The sequence below is a fragment of the Carassius carassius genome, chromosome 11, assembly GCF_963082965.1.
Source record: "Carassius carassius chromosome 11, fCarCar2.1, whole genome shotgun sequence".
Lineage (NCBI taxonomy): Eukaryota > Metazoa > Chordata > Actinopteri > Cypriniformes > Cyprinidae > Carassius > Carassius carassius.
Window position 1 is genome coordinate 6,894,889 of NC_081765.1, and position 21,880 is coordinate 6,916,768.

Genomic DNA, 21,880 nt, shown 5'->3' on the forward strand with positions numbered 1-21,880 from the left:
CCCTAAAAATGGGCAACAACCACAGGTTGGTCATGAAAAGCTGAGGCCACTTTCACCTCTCATAATAGTCATTCATCTACAAGACTCTTTCTGTGTATTGTAAAGGACTCCTGATTAAGATTGAGATTTAAAAGGGCAAGTTAGTAACTGCATTAAAGCCCCAGTGGCCTAATGGATAAGGCACTGGCCTCCTAAGCCAGGGATTGTGGGTTCGAGTCCCATCTGGGGTGATTACAGCAGAGTGGTGCAGTGGGACCGTGCTGTGCCCATAAACCAAAAGGTCAATAGATCGTAACCATCCTCTACTAAGTTGTTTTAAATCTCAATATTATTCAGGAGGCTTTTACTATACACACTAATAATTACCTCATAGACACTCCAGAAGCACTGGCCTCCGCAGACAGAGATTGTGGTTTCAAGTCCTGTCAAGATTGATTACAGCAGAGTGGTGCAGCGGAAGCGTGCTGGCCCCATAACCCAGAGGTCGATGGATCGAAACCATCCTCTGCTAATTTTTTTTTAAATCTCAATCTTATTCAGGAGGCTTTTACAATACACACAAAGAATTAACTCCTAGAAACTCCAGAGGCACTGGACTCCTAAGACAGGGATTGTGGGTTCGAGTCCCATCTGAGGTGATTGCAGCAGAGTGGCACAGTGGAAGCGTGCTGGGTCCATAACCCATAGGTTGATGGATCGAAACCATCCTCTGCTAAGTCTTTATAAATCTCAATCTTATTCAGGAGGCTTTTACAATACACACAAAAAGTTAACTCCTAGAAACCCCAGAGGCACTGGACTACTAAGCCAGGGATTGTGGGTTCAAGTCCCATCTGGGGTGATTACAGCAGAGTGGCACAGTGGTACCGTGCTGTGCCCATAACCCAGAGGTCGATGGATCGTAACCATCCTCTGCTAAGACATTTTACCTTCTAGACACTCTTGAATCCCTAAAAATGGGCAACAACCACAGGTTGGTCATGAAAAGTGGCCTAATGGATAAGGCACTGGCCTCCTAAGCCAGGGATTGTGGGTTCGAGTCCCATCTGGGGTTATTACAGCAGAGTGGTGCAGTGATACCGTGCTGTGCCCATAAACCAAAAGGTCAATAGATTGTAACCATCCTCTACTAAGTTGTTTTAAATCTCAATATTATTCAGGAGGCTTTTACTATACACACTAATAATTACCTCATAGACACTCCAGAAGCACTGGCCTCCGCAGACAGAGATTGTGGTTTCAAGTCCTGTCAAGATTGATTACAGCAGAGTGGTGCAGCGGAAGCGTGCTGGCCCCATAACCCAGAGGTCAATGGATCGAAACCATCCTCTGCTAAGTCTTTTTAAATCTCAATCTTATTCAGGAGGCTTTTGCTATACACACAAAGAATTAACTCATAGACACTCTAGAGGCACTAGACTCCTCGGACAGAGATTGTGGTTTCGGATCGTATCAAGATTGATTACAGCAGAGTGGCGCAGCGGAAGCGTGCTGGGCCCATAACCCAGAGGTCGATGGATCGAAACCATCCTCTGCTAAGTCTTTTTAAATCTCAATCTTATTATGGAGGATTTTACAATACAAACAAAAAGTTAACTCCTAGAAACTCCAGAGGCACTGGACTCCTAAGCCAGGGATTGTGGGTTCGAGTCCCATCTGGGGTGATTACAGCAGAGTGGCGCAGCGGAAGCGTGCTGGGCCCATAACCCAGAGGTCGATGGATCGAAACCATCCTCTGCTAAGTCTTTTTAAATCTCAATCTTATTCAGGAGGCTTTTACAATACACAAAGAGTTAACTCCTAGAAACTCCAGAAGGCACTGGCCTCCTCAGACAGAGATTGTGGTTTCAAGTCCTGTCAAGATTGATTACAGCAGAGTCGCGCAGCGAAAGCGTGCTGGGCCCATAACCCAGAGGTCGATGGATCGAAACCATCCTCTGCTAAGACCTTTTACCTTCTAGACACTCTTGAATCCCTAAAAATGGGCAACAACCATAGGTTGGTCATGAAAAGCTGAGGCCACTTTCACCTCTCATAATAGTCATTCATCTAGAAGACTCTTTGTGTGTATTGTAAAGGACTCCTGATTAAGATTGAGATTTAAAAGGGCAAGTTAGCAAATGGTTAAAGCCCCAGTGGCCTAATGGATAAGGCACTGGCCTCCTAAGCCAGGGATTTTGGGTTCGAGTCCCATCTGGGGTGATTACAGCAGAGTGGTGCAGTGGGACCGTGCTGTGCCCATAACCCAGAGGTCAATGGATCGTAACCATCCTCTACTAAGTCATTTTAAATCTCAATATTATTCAGGAGGCTTTTACTATACACACAAATAATTAACTCATAGACTCTCCAGAGGCACTGGCTCCTCAGACAGAGATTGTGGTTTCAAGTCCTGTCAAGATTGATTACAGCAGAGTGGCGCAGCGGAAGCGTGCTGGGCCCATAACCCAAAGGTTGATGGATCGAAACCATCCACTGCTAAGTCTTTTTAAATCTCAATCTTATTCAGGAGGCTTTTACTTTACACACAAATAATTAACTCATAGACACTCCAGAGGCACTGGCCTCCTCAGACAGAGATTGTGGTTTCGGATCGTATCAAGATTGATTACAGCAGAGTGGCGCAGCGGAAGCGTGCTGCGCCCATAACCCAGAGGTCGATGGATCGAAACCATCCTCTGCTAAGACCTTTTACCTTCTAGACACTCTTAAATCCCTAAAAATGGGCAACAACCACAGGTTGGTCATGAAAAGCTGAGGCCACTTTCACCTCTCATAATAGTCATTCATCTAGAAGACTCTTTGTGTGTATTGTAAAGGACTCCTGATTAAGATTAAGATTGAGATTTAAAAGGGCAAGTTAGAAAATGCTTTGAAGCACCAGTGGCCTAATGGATAAGGCACTGGCCTCCTAAGCCAGGGATTGTGGGTTCGATTCCCATCTGGGGTGATTACAGCAGAGTGGTGCAGTGGGACCGTGCTGTGCCAAAAAGTCAATAGGTCGTAACCATCCTCTACTAAGTTGTTTTAAATCTCAATATTTTTCAGGAGGCTTTTACTATACACACTAATAATTACCTCATAGACACTCCAGAAGCACTGGCCTCTGCAGACAGAGATTGTGGTTTCAAGTCCTGTCAAGATCGATTACAGCAGAGTGGTGCAGCGGAAGCGTGCTGGCCCCATAACCCAGAGGTCGATGGATCGAAACCATCCTCTGCTAAGTATTTTTAAATCTCAATCTTATTCAGGAGGCTTTTGCTATACACACAAAGAATTAACTCATAGACACTCCAGAGGCACTAGACTCCTCGGACAGAGATTGTGGTTTCGGATCGTATCAAGATTGATTACAGCAGAGTGGCGCAGCGGAAGCGTGCTGGGCCCATAACCCAGAGGTCGATGGATCGAAACCATCCTCTGCTAAGTCTTTTTAAATCTCAATCTTATTATGGAGGATTTTACAATACAAACAAAAAGTTAACTCCTAGAAACTCCAGAGGCACTGGACTCCTAAGCCAGGGATTGTGGGTTCGAGTCCCATCTGGGGTGATTACAGCAGAGTGGCGCAGCGGAAGCATGCTGGGCCCATAACCTAGAGGTCGATGGATCGAAACCATCCTCTGCCAGATCTTTTTAAACCTCAATCTTATTCAGGAGGCTTTTACAATAAACAAAGAGTTAACTCCTAGAAACTCCAGAGGTACTGGCCTCCTCAGACAGAGATTGTGGTTTCAAGTCCTGTCAAGATTGATTACAGCAGAGTTGCGCAGCGGAAGCGTGCCGGGCCCATAACGCAGAGGTCGATGGATCGAAACCATCCTCTGCTAAGACCTTTTACCTTCTAGACACTCTTGAATCCCTAAAAATGGGCAACAACCACAGGTTGGTCATGAAAACCTGAGGCCACTTTCACCTCTCATAATAGTCATTCATCTAGAAGACTCTTTGTGTGTATTGTAAAGGATTCCTGATTAAGATTGAGATTTAAAAGGGCAAGTTAGAAAATGCGTTAAAGCCCCAGTGGCCTAATGGAAAAGGCACTGGCCTCCTAAGCCAGGGATTGTGGGTTCGAATCCCATCTAGGGTGATTACTGCAGAGTGGCGCAGCGGAAGCGTGCTGGGCCCATAACCCAGAGGTCGATCGATTGAAACCATCCTCTGCTAAGTCTTTTTAAATCTCAATCTTATTCAGGAGGCTTTTGCTATATACACAAAGAATTAACTCATAGACACTGCAGAGGCACTTCTTCCTCAGACAGAGATTGTGGTTTCAAGTCCTGCCAAGATTCATTACAGCAGAGTGGCGCAGCGGAAGCGTGCTGGGCCCATAGGTCGATGGGTCGAAACCATCCTCTGCTAAGTCTTTTTAAATCTCAATCTTATTCAGGAGGATTTTACAATACAAACAAAAAGTTAACTCCTAGAAACTCCAGAGGCACTGGACTCCTAAGCCAGGGATTGTGGGTTCGAGTCCCATCTGGGGTGATTACAGCAGAATGGCGCAGCGGAAGCGTGCTTGGCCCATAACCCAGAGGTCGATGGATCGAAACTATCCTCTGCTAAGTCTTTTTAAATCTCAATCTTATTCAGGAGGCTTTTACAATACACAAAGAGTTAACTCCTATAAACTCCAGAGGCACTGGCCTCCTCAGACAGAGATTGTGGTTTCAAGTCCTGTCAAGGTCGATTACAGCAGAGTGGCGCAGCGGAAGCGTGCCGGGCCCATAACCCAGAGGTCGATGGATCGAAACCATCCTCTGCTAAGACCTTTTACCTTCTAGACACTCTTGAATCCCTAAAAATGGGCAACAACCACAGGTTGGTCATGAAAAGCTGAGGCCACTTTCACCTCTCATAATAGTCATTCATCTAGAAGACTCTTTGTGTGTATTGTAAAGGACTCCTGATTAAGATTGAGATTTAAAAGGGCAAGTTAGCAAATGCGTTAAAGCCCCAGTGGCCTAATGGATAAGGCACTGGCCTCCTAAGCCAGGGATTGTGGGTTTGAGTCCCATCTGGGGTGATTACAGCAGAGTGGTGCAGTGGGACCGTGCTGTGCCCATAAACCAAAAGGTCAATAGATCGTAACCATCCTCTACTAAGTTTTTTTAAATCTCAATCTTATTCAGGAGGATTTTACAATACAAACAAAAAGTTAACTCCTAGAAACTCCAGAGGCACTGGACTCCTAAGCCAGGGATTGTGGGTTAGAGTCCCATCTGGGGTGATTAAGGCAGAGTGGCGCAGCGGAAGCGTTCTGGCCCCATAACCCAGAGGTCGATGGATCGAAACCATCCTCTGCAAAGACCTTTTTCCTTCTAGACACTCTTGAATCCCTAAAAATGGGCAACAACCACAGGTTGGTCATGAAAAGCTGAGGCCACTTTCACCTCTCATAATAGTCATTCATCGAGAAGACTCTTTCTGTGTGTTGGAAAGGACTCCTGATTAAGATTGAGATTTAAAAGGGCAAGTTAGTAACTGCATTAAAGCCCAAGTGGCCTAATGGATAAGGCACTGGCCTCCTAAGCTAGGGATTGTAGGTTCGAGTCCCATCTGGGGTGATTATAGCAGAGTGGTGCGGTGGGACAGTGCTGTGCCCATAACCCAGAGGTCAATGGATCGTAACCATCCTCTACTAAGTTGTTTTAAATCTCAATATTATTCAGGAGGCTTTTACTATACACACAAATAATTACCTCATAGACACTCCAGAAGCACTGGCCTCCTCAGACAGAGATTGTGGTTTCAAGTCCCGTCAAGATAGATTACAGCAGCTTGCACAGCGGAAGCGTGCTGGGCCCATAACCTAGAGGTCGATGGATCGAAACCGTCCTCTGCTAAGTCTTTTTAAATCTCAATCTTATTCAGGAGGCTTTTACAATACACACAAAGAATTAACTCCTAGAAACTCCAGAGGCACTGGACTCCTAAGACAGGGATTGTGGGTTCGAGTCCCATCTGAGGTGATTACAGCAGAGTGGCGCAGCGGAAGCGTGCTGGGCCCATAACCCAGAGGTCGATGGATCAAAACCATCCTCTGCTAAGTCTTTTTAAATCTCAATCTTATTCAGGAGGCTTTTACTATACACACAAATAATTACCTCATAGACACTCCAGAGGCACTGCCTCCTCAGACAGAGATTGTGGTTTCAAGTCCTGCCAAGAGTGATTACAGCAGAGTGGCGCAGCGGAAGTGTGCTGGGTCCACAACCCATAGGTTGATGTATCGAAACAATCCTCTGCTAAGTCGTTTTAAATCTCAATCTTATTCAGGAGGCTTTTACAATACACACAGAAAGTTAACTCCTAGAAACCCCAGAGGCACTGGACTCCTAAGCCAGGGATTGTGGGTTCGAGTCCCATCTGGGGTGATTACAGCAGAGTGGCGCAGTGGGACCGTGCTGTGCCCATAACCCAGAGGTCAATGGATCGTAACCATCCTCTGCTAAGACATTTTACCTTCTAGACACTCTTGAATCCCTAAAAATGGGCAACAACCACAGGTTGGTCATGAATAGCTGAGGCCACTTTCACCTCTCATAATAGTCATTCATCTACAAGACTCTTTCTGTGTATTGTAAAGGACTCCTGATTAAGATTGAGATTTAAAAGGGCAAGTTAGTAACTGCATTAAAGCCCCAGTGGCCTAATGGATAAGGCACTGGCCTCCTAAGCCAGGGATTGTGGTTTCGAGTCCCATATGGGGTGATTACAGCAGAGTGGTGCAGTGGGACCGTGCTGTGCCCATAAACCAAAAGGTCAATAGATTGTAACCATCCTCTACTAAGTTGTTTTAAATCTCAATATTATTCAGGTGGCTTTTACTATACACACTAATAATTACCTCATAGACACTCCAGAGGCACTAGACTCCTCGGACAGAGATTGTGGTTTCGGATCGTATCAAGATGGATTACAGCAGAGTGGCGCAGCGGAAGCGTGCTGGGCCCATAACCCAGAGGTCGATGGCTCGAAACCATCCTCTGCTAAGTCTTTTTAAATCTTAATCTTATTCAGGAGGATTTTACAATACAAACAAAAAGTTAACTCCTAGAATCTCCAGAGGCACTGGACTCCTAAGCCAGGGATTGTGGGTTCGAGTCCCATCTGGGGTAATTACAGCAGAGTGGCGCAGCGGAAGCGTGCTGGGCCCATAACCCAGAGGTCGATGGATTGATACCATCCTCTGCTAAGTCTTTTTAAATCTCAATCTTATTCAGGAGGCTTTTACAATACACAAATAGTTAACTCCTAGAAACTCCAGAAGGCACTGGCCTCCTCAGACAGAGATTGTGGTTTCAAGTCCTGTCAAGATTGATTACAAGCAGAGTCGCGCAGCGGAAGCGTGCTGGGCCCATAACCCAGAGGTCGATGGATCGAAACCATCTTCTGCTAAGACCTTTTACCTTCTAGACACTCTTGAATCCCTAAAAATCGGCAACAACCATAGGTTGGTCATGAAAAGCTGAGGCCACTTTCACCTCTCATAATAGTCATTCATCTAGAAGACTCTTTGTGTGTATTGTAAAGGACTCCTGATTAAGATTGAGATTTAAAAGGGCAAGTTAGCAAACGGTTAAAGCCCCAGTGGCCTAATGGATAAGGCACTGGCCTCCTAAGCCAGGGATTGTGGGTTCGACTCCCACCTAGGGTGATTGCAGCGGAAGTGTGGTGGGCCCATAACCCAGAGATCAATGGACCGAAGCCATCCTCTGCTAAGACTTTTTAAATCTCAATCTTATTCAGGAGGCTTTTACAATACACACAAAAAGTTAACTCCTAGAAACTCCAGAGGCACTGAATACCCAAGCCAGGGATTGTGGGTTCGAGTCCCATCTGGGGTGATTACAGCAGAGTGGCGCAGCGGAAGCGTGCTGGGCCCATAACCCAGAGGTCGATGGATCGAAACCATCCTCTGCTAAGACCTTTTACCTTCTAGACACTCTTGAATCCCTAAAAATGGGCAACAACCACAGGTTGGTCATGAAAAGCTGAGGCCACTTTCACCTCTCATAATAGTCATTCATCTACAAGACTCTTTCTGTGTATTGTAAAGGACTCCTGATTAAGATTGAGATTTAAAAGGGCAAGTTAGTAACTGCATTCAAGCCCCAGAGGCCTAATGGATAAGGCACTGGCCTCCTAAGCCAGGGATTGTGGGTTCGAGTCCCATCTGGGGTGATTACAGCAGAGTGGTGCAGTGGGACCGTGCTGTGCCCATAACCCAGAGGTCAATGGATCGTAACCATCCTCTACTAAGTTGTTTTAAATCTCAATATTATTCAGGAGGCTTTTACTATACACACAAATAATTACCTCATAGACACTCCAGAAGCACTGGCCTCCTCAGACAGAGATTGTGGTTTCAAGTCCTGTCAAGATTGATTACAGCAGAGTGGCGCAGCGGAAGCGTGCTGGGCCCATAACCCAGAGGTCGATGGATCGAAACCATCCTCTGCTATGTCTTTTTAAATCTCAATCTTATTCAGGAGGCTTTTACAATACACACAAAAAGGTAACTCCTAGAAACTCCAGAGGCACTGGACTCCTAAGCCAGGGATTGTGGGTTCGAGTCCCATCTGGGGTGATTACAGCAGAGTGGTGCAACGGAAGCGTGCTGGGCCCATAACCCAGAGGTCAATGGATCGAAGCCATCCTCTGCTAAGTCTTTTTAAATCTCAATCTTATTCAGGAGGCTTTTACAATACACACAAAAAGTTAACTCCTAGAAACTCCAGAGGCACTGAATACCTAAGCCAGGGATTGTGGGTTCGAGTCCCATCTGGGGTGATTGCAGCGGAAGCGTGCTGTGCCCATGACCCAGAGGTCGATGGATCGAAAACATCCTCTGCTAAGACCTTTTACCTTCTAGACACTCTTGAATCCCTAAAAATGGGCAACAACCACAGGTTGGTCATGAAAAGCTGAGGCCACTTTCACCTCTCATAATAGTCATTCATCTACAAGACTCTTTCTGTGTATTGTAAAGGACTCCTGATTAAGATTGAGATTTAAAAGGGCAAGTTAGTAACTGCATTAAAGCCCCAGTGGCCTAATGGATAAGGCACTGGCCTCCTAAGCCAGGGATTGTGGGTTCGAGTCCCATCTGGGGTGATTACAGCAGAGTGGTGCAGTGGGACCGTGCTGTGCCCATAACACAGAGGTCAATGTATTGTAACCATCCTCTACTAAGTTGTTTTAAATCTCAATATTATTCAGGAGGCTTTTACTATACACACTAATAATTACCTCATAGACACTCCAGAAGCACTGGCCTCCGCAGTCAGAGATTGTGGTTTCAAGTCCTGTCAAGATTGATTACAGCAGAGTGGCGCAGCGGAAGCGTGCTGGGCCCATAACCCAGAGGTCGATGGATCGAAACTATCCTCTGCTACATCTTTTTAAATCTCAATCTTATTCAGGAGGCTTTTGCTATACACACAAAGAATTAACTCATAGACACTCCAGAGGCACTAGACTCCTCGGACAGAGATTGTGGTTTCGGATCGTATCAAGATTGATTACAGCAGAGTGGCGCAGCGGAAGCGTGCTGGGCCCATAACCCAGAGGTCGATGGATCGAAACCATCCTCTGCTAAGTCTTTTTAAATCTCAATCTTATTCAGGAGGCTTTTACTATACTCACAAATAATTAACTCATAGACACTCCAGAGGCACTGCCTTCTCAGACAGAGATTGTGGTTTCAAGCTCTGCCAATATTGATCACAGCAGAGTGGCGCAACGGAAGCGTGCTGGGCCCATAACCCAGAGGTCGATGGATCGAAACCATCCTCTGCTAAGACCTTTTACCTTCTAGACACTCTTGAATCCCTAAAAATGGGCAACAACCACAGGTTGGTCATGAAAAGCTGAGGCCACTTTCACCTCTCATAATAGTCATTCATCTAGAAGACTCTTTGTGTGTATTGTAAAGGATTCCTGATTAAGATTGAGATTTAAAAGGGCAAGTTAGCAAAAGCGTTAAAGCCCCAGTGGCCTAATGGACAAGGCATTGCCCTTCTAAGCCAGGGATTGTGGGTTCGAATCCCATCTAGGGTGATTACTGCAGAGTGGTGCAGCGGAAGCATGTTGTGCCCATAACCTAGAGGTCGATGGATCGAAACCATCCTCTGCTAAGTCTTTTTAATTCTCAATCTTATTCAGGAGGCTTTTGCTATACACACAAAGAATTAACTCATAGACACTCCAGAGGCACTAGACTCCTCGGACAGAGATTGTGGTTTCGGATCGCATCAAGATTGATTACAGCAGAGTGGGGCAGCGGAAGCGTGCTGTGCTCATAACCCAGAGGTCGATGGATCAAAAACCATCCTCTGCTAAGTCTTTTTAAATCTCAATCTTATTCAGGAGGCTTTTGCTATACACACAAACAATTAACTCATAGACACTCCAGAGGCACTGTGCTAAGTCTTTTTAAATCTCAATCTTATTCAGGAGGCTTTTACAATACACATAAAAAGTTAACTCCTAGAAACTCCAGAGGCACTGGACTCCTAAGCCAGGGATTGTGGGTTCGAGTCCCATCTGGGTTGATTACAGCAGAGTGGCGCAGCGGAAGCATACTGCGCCCATAACCTAGAGGTCGATGGATCAAACCGTCTCTGCTAAGTCTTTTTAAATCTCAATCTTTATCAGGAGGCTTTTACAATACACAAAGAGTTAACTCCTAGAAACTCCAGAGGCACTGGCCTCCTCAGACAGAGATTGTGGTTTCAAGTCCTGTCAAGATCGATTACAGCAGAGTGGCGCAGCGGAAGCGTGCTGTGCCCATAACCCAGAGGTCGATGGATCAAAAACCATCCTCTGCTAAGTCTTTTTAAATCTCAATCTTATTTAGGAGGCTTTTACTATACACACAAATAATTAACTCATAGACACTCCAGAGGCACTGCCTCCTCAGACAGAGATTGTGGTTTCAAGTCCTGCCAAGCTTCATTACAGCAGAGTGGCGCAGCGGAAGCGTGCTGGGCCCATAACCCAGAGGTCAATGGATCGAAACCATCCTCTGCTAAGTCTTTTTAAATCTCAATCTTATTTAGGAGGCTTTTACTATACACACAAATAATTAACTCATAGACACTCCAGAGGCACTGCCTCCTCAGACAGAGATTGTGGTTTCAAGTCCTGCCAAGATTCATTACAGCAGAGTGGCGCAGCGGAAGCGTGCTGGGCCCATAACCCAGAGGTCGATGGATCAAAACCACCCTCTGCAAAGACCTTTTACCTTCTAGACACTCTTGAATCCCTAAAAATGGGCAACACCCACAGGTTGGTCATGAAAAGCTGAAGCCACTTTCACCTCTCATAATAGTCATTCATCTAGAAGACTCTTTGTGCGTATTGTAAAGGACTCCTGATTAAAATTTAGATTTAAAAGGGCAAGTTAGAAAATGCATTAAAGCCCCAGTGGCCTAATGAATAAGGCACTGGCCTCCTAAGCCAGGTATTGTGGGTTCGAATCCCATCTAGGGTGATTACAGCAGAGTGGCGCAGCGGAAGCGTGCTGGGATCGAAACCACCCTCTGCTAAGACCTTTTACCTTCTAGACACTCGTGAATCCCTAAAAATGGGCAACATCCACAGGTTGGTCATGAAAAGCTGAGGCCACTTTCACCTCTCATAATAGTCATTCATCTAGAAGACTCTTTGTGCGTATTGTAAAGGACTCCTGATTAAAATTTAGATTTAAAAGGGCAAGTTAGAAAATGCATTAAAGCCCCAGTGGCCTAATGGATAAGGCACTGGCCTCCTAAGCCAGGTATTGTGGGTTCGAATCCCATCTAGGGTGATTACAGCAGAGTGGCGCAGCGGAAGTGTGCTGGGTCCACAACCCATAGGTTGATGTATCGAAACAATCCTCTGCTAAGTCTTTTTAAATCTCAATCTTATTCAGGAGGCTTTTACAATACACACAGAAAGTTAACTCCTAGAAACCCCAGAGGCACTGGACTCCTAAGCCAGGGATTGTGGGTTCGAGTCCCATCTGGGGTGATTACAGCAGAGTGGCGCAGTGGGACCGTGCTGTGCCCATAACCCAGAGGTCAATGGATCGTAACCATCCTCTGCTAAGACATTTTACCTTCTAGACACTCTTGAATCCCTAAAAATGGGCAACAACCACAGGTTGGTCATGAAAAGCTGAGGCCACTTTCACCTCTCATAATAGTCATTCATCTACAAGACTCTTTCTGTGTATTGTAAAGGACTCCTGATTAAGATTGAGATTTAAAAGGGCAAGTTAGTAACTGCATTAAAGCCCCAGTGGCCTAATGGATAAGGCACTGGCCTCCTAAGCCAGGGATTGTGGTTTCGAGTCCCATATGGGGTGATTACAGCAGAGTGGTGCAGTGGGACCGTGCTGTGCCCATAAACCAAAAGGTCAATAGATCGTAACCATCCTCTACTAAGTTGTTTTAAATCTCAATATTATTCAGGTGGCTTTTACTATACACACTAATAATTACCTCATAGACACTCCAGAGGCACTAGACTCCTCGGACAGAGATTGTGGTTTCGGATCGTATCAAGATGGATTACAGCAGAGTGGCGCAGCGGAAGCGTGCTGGGCCCATAACCCAGAGGTCGATGGCTCGAAACCATCCTCTGCTAAGTCTTTTTAAATCTTAATCTTATTCAGGAGGATTTTACAATACAAACAAAAAGTTAACTCCTAGAATCTCCAGAGGCACTGGACTCCTAAGCCAGGGATTGTGGGTTCGAGTCCCATCTGGGGTAATTACAGCAGAGTGGCGCAGCGGAAGCGTGCTGGGCCCATAACCCAGAGGTCGATGGATTGATACCATCCTCTGCTAAGTCTTTTTAAATCTCAATCTTATTCAGGAGGCTTTTACAATACACAAATAGTTAACTCCTAGAAACTCCAGAAGGCACTGGCCTCCTCAGACAGAGATTGTGGTTTCAAGTCCTGTCAAGATTGATTACAAGCAGAGTCGTGCAGCGGAAGCGTGCTGGGCCCATAACCCAGAGGTCGATGGATCGAAACCATCTTCTGCTAAGACCTTTTACCTTCTAGACACTCTTGAATCCCTAAAAATCGGCAACAACCATAGGTTGGTCATGAAAAGCTGAGGCCACTTTCACCTCTCATAATAGTCATTCATCTAGAAGACTCTTTGTGTGTATTGTAAAGGACTCCTGATTAAGATTGAGATTTAAAAGGGCAAGTTAGCAAACGGTTAAAGCCCCAGTGGCCTAATGGATAAGGCACTGGCCTCCTAAGCCAGGGATTGTGGGTTCGACTCCCACCTAGGGTGATTGCAGCGGAAGTGTGGTGGGCCCATAACCCAGAGATCAATGGACCGAAGCCATCCTCTGCTAAGACTTTTTAAATCTCAATCTTATTCAGGAGGCTTTTACAATACACACAAAAAGTTAACTCCTAGAAACTCCAGAGGCACTGAATACCCAAGCCAGGGATTGTGGGTTCGAGTCCCATCTGGGGTGATTACAGCAGAGTGGCGCAGCGGAAGCGTGCTGGGCCCATAACCCAGAGGTCGATGGATCGAAACCATCCTCTGCTAAGACCTTTTACCTTCTAGACACTCTTGAATCCCTAAAAATGGGCAACAACCACAGGTTGGTCATGAAAAGCTGAGGCCACTTTCACCTCTCATAATAGTCATTCATCTACAAGACTCTTTCTGTGTATTGTAAAGGACTCCTGATTAAGATTGAGATTTAAAAGGGCAAGTTAGTAACTGCATTCAAGCCCCAGTGGCCTAATGGATAAGGCACTGGCCTCCTAAGCCAGGGATTGTGGGTTCGAGTCCCATCTGGGGTGATTACAGCAGAGTGGTGCAGTGGGACCGTGCTGTGCCCATAACCCAGAGGTCAATGGATCGTAACCATCCTCTACTAAGTTGTTTTAAATCTCAATATTATTCAGGAGGCTTTTACTATACACACAAATAATTACCTCATAGACACTCCAGAAGCACTGGCCTCCTCAGACAGAGATTGTGGTTTCAAGTCCTGTCAAGATTGATTACAGCAGAGTGGCGCAGCGGAAGAGTGCTGGGCCCATAACCCAGAGGTCGATGGATCGAAACCATCCTCTGCTATGTCTTTTTAAATCTCAATCTTATTCAGGAGGCTTTTACAATACACACAAAAAGGTAACTCCTAGAAACTCCAGAGGCACTGGACTCCTAAGCCAGGGATTGTGGGTTCGAGTCCCATCTGGGGTGATTACAGCAGAGTGGCGCAGCGGAAGCGTGCTGGGCCCATAACCCAGAGGTCAATGGATCGAAGCCATCCTCTGTTAAGTCTTTTTAAATCTCAATCTTATTCAGGAGGCTTTTACAATACACACAAAAAGTTAACTCCTAGAAACTCCAGAGGCACTGAATACCTAAGCCAGGGATTGTGGGTTCGAGTCCCATCTGGGGTGATTGCAGCGGAAGCGTGCTGTGCCCATAACCCAGAGGTCGATGGATCGAAAACATCCTCTGCTAAGACCTTTTACCTTCTAGACACTCTTGAATCCCTAAAAATGGGCAACAACCACAGGTTGGTCATGAAAAGCTGAGGCCACTTTCACCTCTCATAATAGTCATTCATCTACAAGACTCTTTCTGTGTATTGTAAAGGACTCCTGATTAAGATTGAGATTTAAAAGGGCAAGTTAGTAACTGCATTAAAGCCCCAGTGGCCTAATGGATAAGGCACTGGCCTCCTAAGCCAGGGATTGTGGGTTCGAGTCCCATCTGGGGTGATTACAGCAGAGTGGTGCAGTGGGACCGTGCTGTGCCCATAACACAGAGGTCAATGTATTGTAACCATCCTCTACTAAGTTGTTTTAAATCTCAATATTATTCAGGAGGCTTTTACTATACACACTAATAATTACCTCATAGACACTCCAGAAGCACTGGCCTCCGCAGTCAGAGATTGTGGTTTCAAGTCCTGTCAAGATTGATTACAGCAGAGTGGCGCAGCGGAAGCGTGCTGGGCCCATAACCCAGAGGTCGATGGATCGAAACTATCCTCTGCTACATCTTTTTAAATCTCAATCTTATTCAGGAGGCTTTTGCTATACACACAAAGAATTAACTCATAGACACTCCAGAGGCACTAGACTCCTCGGACAGAGATTGTGGTTTCGGATCGTATCAAGATTGATTACAGCAGAGTGGCGCAGCGGAAGCGTGCTGGGCCCATAACCCAGAGGTCGATGGATCGAAACCATCCTATGCTAAGTCTTTTTAAATCTCAATCTTATTCAGGAGGCTTTTACTATACTCACAAATAATTAACTCATAGACACTCCAGAGGCACTGCCTTCTCAGACAGAGATTGTGGTTTCAAGTCCTGCCAATATTGATCACAGCAGAGTGGCGCAACGGAAGCGTGCTGGGCCCATAACCCAGAGGTCGATGGATCGAAACCATCCTCTGCTAAGACCTTTTACCTTCTAGACACTCTTGAATCCCTAAAAATGGGCAACAACCACAGGTTGGTCATGAAAAGCTGAGGCCACTTTCACCTCTCATAATAGTCATTCATCTAGAAGACTCTTTGTGTGTATTGTAAAGGATTCCTGATTAAGATTGAGATTTAAAAGGGCAAGTTAGCAAAAGCGTTAAAGCCCCAGTGGCCTAATGGACAAGGCATTGCCCTTCTAAGCCAGGGATTGTGGGTTCGAATCCCATCTAGGGTGATTACTGCAGAGTGGTGCAGCGGAAGCATGTTGTGCCCATAACCTAGAGGTCGATGGATCGAAACCATCCTCTGCTAAGTCTTTTTAATTCTCAATCTTATTCAGGAGGCTTTTGCTATACACACAAAGAATTAACTCATAGACACTCCAGAGGCACTAGACTCCTCGGACAGAGATTGTGGTTTCGGATCGCATCAAGATTGATTACAGCAGAGTGGGGCAGCGGAAGCGTGCTGTGCTCATAACCCAGAGGTCGATGGATCAAAAACCATCCTCTGCTAAGTCTTTTTAAATCTCAATCTTATTCAGGAGGCTTTTGCTATACACACAAACAATTAACTCATAGACACTCCAGAGGCACTGTGCTAAGTCTTTTTAAATCTCAATCTTATTCAGGAGGCTTTTACAATACACATAAAAAGTTAACTCCTAGAAACTCCAGAGGCACTGGACTCCTAAGCCAGGGATTGTGGGTTCGAGTCCCATCTGGGGTGATTACAGCAGAGTGGCGCAGCGGAAGCATACTGCGCCCATAACCTAGAGGTCGATGGATCAAACCGTCTCTGCTAAGTCTTTTTAAATCTCAATCTTTATCAGGAGGCTTTTACAATACACAAAGAGTTAACTCCTAGAAACTCCAGAGGCACTGGCCTCCTCAGACAGAGATTGTGGTTTCAAGTCCTGTCAAGATCGATTACAGCAGAGTGGCGCAGCGGAAGCGTGCTGTGCCCATAACCCAGAGGTCGATGGATCAAAAACCATCCTCTGCTAAGTCTTTTTAAATCTCAATCTTATTTAGGAGGCTTTTACTATACACACAAATAATTAACTCATAGACACTCCAGAGGCACTGCCTCCTCAGACAGAGATTGTGGTTTCAAGTCCTGCCAAGCTTCATTACAGCAGAGTGGCGCAGCGGAAGCGTGCTGGGCCCATAACCCAGAGGTCAATGGATCGAAACCATCCTCTGCTAAGTCTTTTTAAATCTCAATCTTATTTAGGAGGCTTTTACTATACACACAAATAATTAACTCATAGACACTCCAGAGGCACTGCCTCCTCAGACAGAGATTGTGGTTTCAAGTCCTGCCAAGATTCATTACAGCAGAGTGGCGCAGCGGAAGCGTGCTGGGCCCATAACCCAGAGGTCGATGGATCAAAACCACCCTCTGCTAAGACCTTTTACCTTCTAGACACTCTTGAATCCCTAAAAATGGGCAACACCCACAGGTTGGTCATGAAAAGCTGAAGCCACTTTCACCTCTCATAATAGTCATTCATCTAGAAGACTCTTTGTGCGTATTGTAAAGGACTCCTGATTAAAATTTAGATTTAAAAGGGCAAGTTAGAAAATGCATTAAAGCCCCAGTGGCCTAATGAATAAGGCACTGGCCTCCTAAGCCAGGTATTGTGGGTTCGAATCCCATCTAGGGTGATTACAGCAGAGTGGCGCAGCGGAAGCGTGCTGGGATCGAAACCACCCTCTGCTAAGACCTTTTACCTTCTAGACACTCGTGAATCCCTAAAAATGGGCAACATCCACAGGTTGGTCATGAAAAGCTGAGGCCACTTTCACCTCTCATAATAGTCATTCATCTAGAAGACTCTTTGTGTGTATTGTAAAGGACTCCTGATTAAGATTTAGATTTAAAAGGGCAAGTTAGAAAATGCTTTAAAGCCCCAGTGCCCTAATGGATAAGGCACTGGCCTCCTAAGCCAGATATTGTGGGTTCGAGTCCCATCTAGGGTGATTACAGCAGAGTGGCGCAGCGGAAGCGTGCTGGGCCCATAACCCAGAGGTCGATGGATCGAAACCATCCTCTGCTAAGACATTTTACCTTCTAGACACTCTTGAATCCCTAAAAATGGGCAACATCCACAGGTTGGTCATGAAAAGCTGAGGCCACTTTCACCTCTCATAATAGTCATTCATCTAGAAGACTCTTTGTGTGTATTGTAAAGGACTCCTGATTAAGATTTAGATTTAAAAGGGCAAGTTAGAAAATGCTTTAAAGCCCCAGTGGCCTAATGGATAAGGCACTGGCCTCCTAAGCCAGATATTGTGGGTTCGAGTCCCATCTAGGGTGATTACAGCAGAGTGGCGCAGCGGAAGCGTGCTGGGCCCATAACCCAGAGGTCGATGGATCGAAACCATCCTCTGCTAAGACATTTTACCTTCTAGACAGTCTTGAATCCCTAAAAATGGGCAACAACAACAGGTTGGTCATGAAAAGCTGAGGCCACTTTCACCTCTCATAATAGTCATTCATCGAGAAGACTCTTTCTGTGTATTGGAAAGGACTCCTGATTAAGATTGAGATTTAAAAGGGCAAGTTAGTAACTGCATTAAAGCCCCAGTGGACTAATGGATAAGGCACTGGCCTCCTAAGCCAGGGATTGTAGGTTCGAGTCCCATCTGGGGTGATTACAGCAGAGTGGTGCAGTGGGACAGTGCTGTGCCCATAACCCAGAGGTCAATGGATCGTAACCATGCTCTACTAAGTTGTTTTAAATCTCAATATTATTCAGGAGGCTTTTACTATACACACTAATAATTACCTCATAGACACTCCAGAAGCACTGGCATCCTCAGACAGAGATTGTGGTTTCAAGTCCTGTCAAGATTGATTACAGCAGAGTGGCGCAGCGGAAGCGTGCTGGGCCCATAACCCAGAGGTCAATGGATCGAAACCATCCTCTGCTAAGTCTTTTTAAATCTCAATCTTATTCAGGAGGCTTTTACAATACACACAAATAATTAACTCCTAGAAACTCCAGAGGCACTGGACTCCTAAGACAGGGATTGTGGGTTCGAGTCCCATCTGAGGTGATTACAGCAGAGTGGCGCAGCGGAAGCGTGCTGGGCCCATAACACAGAGGTCGATGAATCGAAACCATCCTCTGCTAAGTCTTTTTAAATCTCAATCTTATTCAGGAGGCTTTTACTATACTCACAAATAATTAACTCATAGACACTCCAGAGGCACTGCCTTCTCAGACAGAGATTGTGGTTTCAAGTCCTGCCAATATTGATCACAGCAGAGTGGCGCAGCGGAAGCGTGCTGGGCCCATAACCCAGAGGTCGATGGATCGAAACCATCCTCTGCTAAGACCTTTTACCTTCTAGACACTCTTGAATCCCTAAAAATGGGCAACAACCACAGGTTGGTCATGAAAAGCTGAGGCCACTTTCACCTCTCATAATAGTCATTCATCTAGAAGACTCTTTGTGTGTATTGTAAAGGATTCCTGATTAAGATTGAGATTTAAAAGGGCAAGTTAGCAAATGCGTTAAAGCCCCAGTGGCCTAATGGACAAGGCATTGCCCTTCTAAGCCAGGGATTGTGGGTTCGAATCCCATCTAGGGTGATTACTGCAGAGTGGTGCAGCGGAAGCGTGCTGGGCCCATAACCCATAGGTCGATGGATCAAAACCATCCTGTGCTAAGTCTTTTTAAATCTCAATCTTATTCAGGAGGCTTTTACAATACACACAAAAAGTTAACTCCTAGAAACTCCAGAGGCACTGGACTCCTAAGCCAGGGATTGTGGGTTCGAGTCCCATCTGGGGTGATTACAGCAGAGTGGCGCAGCGGAAGCATGTTGTGCCCATAATCTAGAGGTCGATGGATCGAAACCATCCTCTGCTAAGTCTTTTTAATTCTCAATCTTATTCAGGAGGCTTTTGCTATACACACAAAGAATTAACTCATAGACACTCCAGAGGCACTAGACTCCTCGGACAGAGATTGTGGTTTCGGATCGCATCAAGATTGATTACAGCAGAGTGGGGCAGCGGAAGCGTGCTGTGCTCATAACCCAGAGGTCGATGAATCAAAAACCATCCTCTGCTAAGTCTTTTTAAATCTCAATCTTATTCAGGAGGCTTTTATAATACACATAAAAAGTTAACTCCTAGAACTCCAGAGGCACTGGACTCCTAAGCCAGGGATTGTGGGTTCGAGTCCCATTTGTGGTCATTACAGCAGAGTGGCGCAGCGGAAGCATGCTGGGCCCGTAACCTAGAGGTCGATGGATCGAAACCATCTTCTGCTAAGTCTTTTTAAATCTCAATCTTTATCAGGAGGCTTTTACAATACACAAAGAGTTAACTCCTAGAAACTCCAGAGGCACTGGCCTCCTCAGACAGAGATTGTGGGTTCAAGTCCTGTCAAGACCGATTACAGCAGAGTGGCGCAGCGGAAGCGTGCTGGGCCCATAACCCAGAGGTCGATGGATCGAAACCATCCTCTGCTAAGTCTTTTTAAATCTCAATCTTATTCAGGAGGCTTTTGCTATACACACAAACAATTAACTCATAGACACTCCAGAGGCACTGTGCTAAGTCTTTTTAAATCTCAATCTTATTCAGGAGGCTTTTACAATACACATAAAAAGTTAACTCCTAGAAACTCCAGAGGCACTGGACTCCTAAGCCAGGGATTGTGGGTTCGAGTCCCATCTGGGGTGATTACAGCAGAGTGGCGCAGCGGAAGCATACTGCGCCCATAACCTAGAGGTCGATGGATCAAACCGTCTCTGCTAAGTCTTTTTAAATCTCAATCTTTATCAGGAGGCTTTTACAATACACAAAGAGTTAACTCCTAGAAACTCCAGAGGCACTGGCCTCCTCAGACAGAGATTGTGGTTTCAAGTCCTGTCAAGATCGATTACAGCAGAGTGGCGCAGCGGAAGCGTGCTGTGCCCATAACCCAGAGGTCGATGGATCAAAAACCATCCTCTGCTAAGTCTTTTTAAATCTCAATCTTATTTAGGAGGCTTTTACTATACACACAAATAATTAACTCATAGACACTCCAGAGGCACTGCCTCCTCAGACAGAGATTGTGGTTTCAAGTCCTGCCAAGCTTCATTACAGCAGAGTGGCGCAGCGGAAGCGTGCTGGGCCCATAACCCAGAGGTCAATGGATCGAAACCATCCTCTGCTAAGTCTTTTTAAATCTCAATCTTATTTAGGAGGCTTTTACTATACACACAAATAATTAACTCATAGACACTCCAGAGGCACTGCCTCCTCAGACAGAGATTGTGGTTTCAAGTCCTGCCAAGATTCATTACAGCAGAGTGGCGCAGCGGAAGCGTGCTGGGCCCATAACCCAGAGGTCGATGGATCAAAACCACCCTCTGCTAAGACCTTTTACCTTCTAGACACTCTTGAATCCCTAAAAATGGGCAACATCCACAGGTTGGTCATGAAAAGCTGAAGCCACTTTCACCTCTCATAATAGTCATTCATCTAGAAGACTCTTTGTGCGTATTGTAAAGGACTCCTGATTAAAATTTAGATTTAAAAGGGCAAGTTAGAAAATGCATTAAAGCCCCAGTGGCCTAATGAATAAGGCACTGGCCTCCTAAGCCAGGTATTGTGGGTTCGAATCCCATCTAGGGTGATTACAGCAGAGTGGCGCAGCGGAAGCGTGCTGGGATCGAAACCACCCTCTGCTAAGACCTTTTACCTTCTAGACACTCGTGAATCCCTAAAAATGGGCAACATCCACAGGTCGGTCATGAAAAGCTGAGGCCACTTTCACCTCTCATAATAGTCATTCATCTAGAAGACTCTTTGTGCGTATTGTAAAGGACTCCTGATTAAAATTTAGATTTAAAAGGGCAAGTTAGAAAATGCATTAAAGCCCCAGTGGCCTAATGGATAAGGCACTGGCCTCCTAAGCCAGGTATTGTGGGTTCGAATCCCATCTAGGGTGATTACAGCAGAGTGGCGCAGCGGAAGCGTGCTGGGCCCATAACCCAGAGGTCGATGGATCGAAACCATCCTCTGCTAAGACATTTTACCTTCTAGACACTCTTGAATCCCTAAAAATGGGCAACATCCACAGGTTGGTCATGAAAAGCTGAGGCCACTTTCACCTCTCATAATAGTCATTCATCTAGAAGACTCTTTGTGTGTATTGTAAAGGACTCCTGATTAAGATTTAGATTTAAAAGGGCAAGTTAGAAAATGCTTTAAAGCCCCAGTGGCCTAATGGATAAGGCACTGGCCTCCTAAGCCAGATATTGTGGGTTCGAGTCCCATCTAGGGTGATTACAGCAGAGTGGCGCAGCGGAAGCGTGCTGGGCCCATAACCCAGAGGTCGATGGATCGAAACCATCCTCTGCTAAGACATTTTACCTTCTAGACAGTCTTGAATCCCTA

General features: G+C 45.6%; 15 non-coding genes across 15 annotated transcripts; all 15 read left to right on the forward strand.

Moving 5' to 3' along the window:
- The first annotated feature begins 157 nt into the window (after window positions 1–157).
- On the forward strand, window positions 158–230 carry trnar-ccu (transfer RNA arginine (anticodon CCU)). The gene has a single exon. It is a non-coding gene; the product is annotated as a tRNA-Arg (tRNA).
- Window positions 231–2,129: 1,899 nt separating this feature from the next.
- On the forward strand, window positions 2,130–2,202 carry trnar-ccu (transfer RNA arginine (anticodon CCU)). The gene has a single exon. It is a non-coding gene; the product is annotated as a tRNA-Arg (tRNA).
- Window positions 2,203–2,877: 675 nt separating this feature from the next.
- Window positions 2,878–2,950, forward strand: trnar-ccu (transfer RNA arginine (anticodon CCU)). The gene has a single exon. It is a non-coding gene; the product is annotated as a tRNA-Arg (tRNA).
- A 1,067-nt stretch (window positions 2,951–4,017) lies between these two features.
- On the forward strand, window positions 4,018–4,090 carry trnar-ccu (transfer RNA arginine (anticodon CCU)). The gene has a single exon. It is a non-coding gene; the product is annotated as a tRNA-Arg (tRNA).
- An 863-nt stretch (window positions 4,091–4,953) lies between these two features.
- Window positions 4,954–5,026, forward strand: trnar-ccu (transfer RNA arginine (anticodon CCU)). Its single transcript has one exon. It is a non-coding gene; the product is annotated as a tRNA-Arg (tRNA).
- Window positions 5,027–7,587: 2,561 nt separating this feature from the next.
- trnar-ccu (transfer RNA arginine (anticodon CCU)) lies at window positions 7,588–7,660 on the forward strand. Its single transcript has one exon. It is a non-coding gene; the product is annotated as a tRNA-Arg (tRNA).
- A 454-nt stretch (window positions 7,661–8,114) lies between these two features.
- On the forward strand, window positions 8,115–8,187 carry trnar-ccu (transfer RNA arginine (anticodon CCU)). The gene has a single exon. It is a non-coding gene; the product is annotated as a tRNA-Arg (tRNA).
- Window positions 8,188–9,047: 860 nt separating this feature from the next.
- trnar-ccu (transfer RNA arginine (anticodon CCU)) lies at window positions 9,048–9,120 on the forward strand. Its single transcript has one exon. It is a non-coding gene; the product is annotated as a tRNA-Arg (tRNA).
- Window positions 9,121–11,742: 2,622 nt separating this feature from the next.
- On the forward strand, window positions 11,743–11,815 carry trnar-ccu (transfer RNA arginine (anticodon CCU)). Its single transcript has one exon. It is a non-coding gene; the product is annotated as a tRNA-Arg (tRNA).
- A 1,413-nt stretch (window positions 11,816–13,228) lies between these two features.
- trnar-ccu (transfer RNA arginine (anticodon CCU)) lies at window positions 13,229–13,301 on the forward strand. The gene has a single exon. It is a non-coding gene; the product is annotated as a tRNA-Arg (tRNA).
- Window positions 13,302–13,755: 454 nt separating this feature from the next.
- On the forward strand, window positions 13,756–13,828 carry trnar-ccu (transfer RNA arginine (anticodon CCU)). Its single transcript has one exon. It is a non-coding gene; the product is annotated as a tRNA-Arg (tRNA).
- An 860-nt stretch (window positions 13,829–14,688) lies between these two features.
- trnar-ccu (transfer RNA arginine (anticodon CCU)) lies at window positions 14,689–14,761 on the forward strand. Its single transcript has one exon. It is a non-coding gene; the product is annotated as a tRNA-Arg (tRNA).
- Window positions 14,762–17,720: 2,959 nt separating this feature from the next.
- Window positions 17,721–17,793, forward strand: trnar-ccu (transfer RNA arginine (anticodon CCU)). Its single transcript has one exon. It is a non-coding gene; the product is annotated as a tRNA-Arg (tRNA).
- Window positions 17,794–21,358: 3,565 nt separating this feature from the next.
- Window positions 21,359–21,431, forward strand: trnar-ccu (transfer RNA arginine (anticodon CCU)). Its single transcript has one exon. It is a non-coding gene; the product is annotated as a tRNA-Arg (tRNA).
- A 264-nt stretch (window positions 21,432–21,695) lies between these two features.
- Window positions 21,696–21,768, forward strand: trnar-ccu (transfer RNA arginine (anticodon CCU)). Its single transcript has one exon. It is a non-coding gene; the product is annotated as a tRNA-Arg (tRNA).
- Window positions 21,769–21,880: the final 112 nt, after the last annotated feature.